This window comes from Cuculus canorus, unplaced genomic scaffold (assembly GCF_017976375.1).
Source record: "Cuculus canorus isolate bCucCan1 unplaced genomic scaffold, bCucCan1.pri scaffold_137_arrow_ctg1, whole genome shotgun sequence".
Classification (NCBI taxonomy): domain Eukaryota; kingdom Metazoa; phylum Chordata; class Aves; order Cuculiformes; family Cuculidae; genus Cuculus; species Cuculus canorus.
The window spans coordinates 11,276-14,464 of NW_026527776.1; the positions used below are offsets into that span (position 1 = coordinate 11,276).

The window sequence follows — 3,189 nt, forward strand, 5'->3', positions numbered from 1 at the left end:
TTCTGGGATGGGGTTTGGGTTAATGTGCAGTTCATGGAGCCGTCCTGTGGGTTCTGCCATGCAGGGAGTAAAGGGTCCAATCCCTCTCCTAATTGACAGGTTCAGGGCAATGCAAACGAGCAGATTCTCCTTTCAGGCCACCCCAGATTTAGGACATTTGACTCGTTCCCTGGTGAATCCTGCTGGGCTGCAGGCTGCCCTCCGGAAGGGCACAGCTCTCCCATGGTATCTCTGTGTTATCCAGCAGTGCCATGGAGAAGAGACCCCAGCCCTAAAGCCATGGAAGTGCTGCTCATCGTCTGCGTGGAGGCAGCAGCAATGAGTCCTCTGTGTCCCTGGCTGGGAGGGGAGAACTGAGATCCCCCTCAGGTAGGAAGCATGAGGGTATTTGGAGATCTGCATTGGGAAACCGGATTCCTCTGCTCCCAGCAGTGCGGTTTCTTTTGGGGGGAAACACCTGAGTGCAAAAGCACAGGGCAGCTGAGACCAGGGCTGATGGACAGACCGTCTGTGCTCACTCTGAATGAAGGGAGAGCCTGTTTGCTCTCAGGACTCAGGAGACTTCACTTGGAGTGAAGTGGAAGAGCCAGGAGTTTCTGCATCAAAAACCATCCTGAGCTGTGTTGGGGCAACCAGAACAGAAGACACAGAGCAAAATCCCCTCAGCTCTGCTCTGCAGTAGGGTGGATGGAGCAGGACAATGCTGGAAAGCTCTTTGATATCGGGAGTGGATTCATCCTTAGATCACCCTTTGTTCCATTCCCCTGTTGCTGTAGGGCAGCACTGACTCCTGCAGAGGCCACATCACAGCCTTCTGCTCCCTGGGGAACCTCAGAGAGGAGCAGTGAGAGCTTGTGAAAGGGACCTGCCAAAGGTCCTCCTTATGAGAAAACTCAGGTTGGGGGTGGTTCTATGAGAAATAACTTTGATTTCCATCAGAGAATTGTCCCCTAAATTGTCTATGTTTTTTCTGTCTTTGAAAGTGCCCCATGTCCAGAGGCAGCAGATGTCCAACAGCAGCTCCATCACCCAGTTCCTCCTCCTGGCATTCGCAGACACACGGGAGCTGCAGCTCTTGCACTTCTGGCTCTTCCTGGGCATCTACCTGGCTGCCCTCCTGGGCAACGGCCTCATCATCACCACCATCGCCTGTGACCACCACCTCCACACCCCCATGTACTTCTTCCTCCTCAACCTCTCTGTTCTTGACCTGGGATCCATCTCCACCACTGTACCAAAATCCATGGCAATTCTCTCTGGGATAACAGGGCCATCTCCTACTCAGGATGTGTTTCTCAAGTCTTCCTGTTTGCCTTTTTCATTTCAGCAGAATTTTCTCTTCTCACCATCATGTCCTATGACCGCTACGTTGCCATCTGCAAACCCCTGCACTACGGGACCCTCCTGGGCAGCAGAGCTTGTGTCCACATGGCAGCAGCTGCCTGGGGCGCTGGGTTTCTCAATGCTCTGCTGCACACGGCCAATACATTTTCTCTGCCCCTCTGCCAGGGCAATGCTGTGAAACAGTTCTTCTGTGAAATCCCTCACATCCTCAAGCTCTCCTGCTCACGACTCTGACCGTCAGGGAGGTTGGGCTTCTTGATGTTAGTGTCTGTTTATGTTTTGGCTGTTTTGTTTTCATTGTGGTGTCCTATGTGCAGATCTTCAGGGCGGTGCTGAGGATCCCCTCAGAGCAGGGACGGCACAAAGCCTTTTCCACGTGCCTCCCTCACATGGCTGTGGTCTCCCTCTTTATCAGCACTGGTATGTTTGCCTACCTGAAACCCCCCTCCATCTCCTCGCCATCACTGGACATTGTGGTGTCATTTCTGTACTCAGTGATGCCTCCAGCATTGAACCCCCTCATCTACAGCTTGAGGAACCAGCAGCTCAAGGATGCAGTGTGGAAACTGATAAGTGGATGATTCTCTGAAGCAATGAACTGCTCATCACCTTCTGCATAGCAGTTATCATGCAACTCATGGCAGGCCCAGACTGTCTGCTCTATTTTTCATTGGTGTTGCTGGTTTTTAATTAGGGTAATGTTGTCATCCTTTTTTTAATTTAATCTCTTCTTCTTCTTCTTTTCTTGCTGATTGTCTGTGTAAATGAGGAGCTCTGCTCTCTGTGTGTTTCAACACAGTAAAGGGATATTCAACGGCTTTTGTTCCCTGATATCTTTCTTTCAAGGGCTTTTTGGAGCTGCAGGGACAGTTCCTGTGGGCATGGATGGAGGGGAACAGAGTCCCAGCACGGCAGCCCTGCCAGGCACCAGCGCTTGATCTCCCAGAGCTGTTCTCTCTCCCCTTCCACACTCTCCTCCTCACCCCTTGCCTTGCTGGAAGGCCTGAGGGCTCTGAGCTTGGTCACAGCGGTGCTGCGTGGCAGTGCTGTGCCCGCAGGCAGGGACAGGCAGAGGGCACTTGTGGGACAGAGCTGCCTCCACAACAGCCTTTCCACAAAGAGAGGAGATCTCCTCAGGCCTGCACTGAGGTCTTAGGGTTTCTTTTGGGGTTTGTCCAAGAACCTGAGCCACTGATGAAAACACCAGTGTAAAGATAAGCACTGCAGGTGTGATGGGTTTGGGAAGGCTATAGTTTTCTTTCACATCCAGGCCTCCTCTGGGAGATCTTCAGGACAGGGTCTGGTCTGTGCCCATATGCGCTGTAGCACACACAGAACCTGTCCCAAGGCAATTATCCTGGAGTAGCCCCTCAAAACCACCATTCCCAGCACTGCCCTCTCTCTCCAGCTTGGAGATACTCTTTGTCCCTCCCTGAAAGGACAAAGAACGAGGAGCTCAGATTCAAAGTTCACACTGTTCAGACAAGATGTGAGCATGTACGTCACGTGTGTGAGGTGAGATGAACCCAAAAGAACACAAACAGCTCTTCCTTGAGTTCCATGAAGGTCTGTGAGACAGTTTCTCAAAGTCACATTGTGTTGAGATCAACATCCCAAGAGTAAGTGCCTCAATGTAGCACTGGGATGTGCTTTCTTGAACTGAGGTCCCTGTGTCCATTCCTCATATCATGAGGCATCTCAGACAAGCACAGTGTGGTGGGATACACCACAGGTCGGAGTGCATCTGATTCTCTGGGAGTCCAGAGAATCCCTGTGACTCCTGCCTTTGTGTGTAAATGGTGAAAACTTGGTGAATATCCTTGGGTGCATGAGGAGTCCACGAGG

At 51.7% G+C, this 3,189-nt stretch overlaps 1 pseudogene; it reads left to right on the forward strand.

Moving 5' to 3' along the window:
• The first annotated feature begins 1,006 nt into the window (after positions 1–1,006).
• On the forward strand, positions 1,007–1,925 carry LOC128850647 (olfactory receptor 14A16-like; annotated as a pseudogene).
• The last annotated feature ends 1,264 nt before the right edge of the window (positions 1,926–3,189 follow it).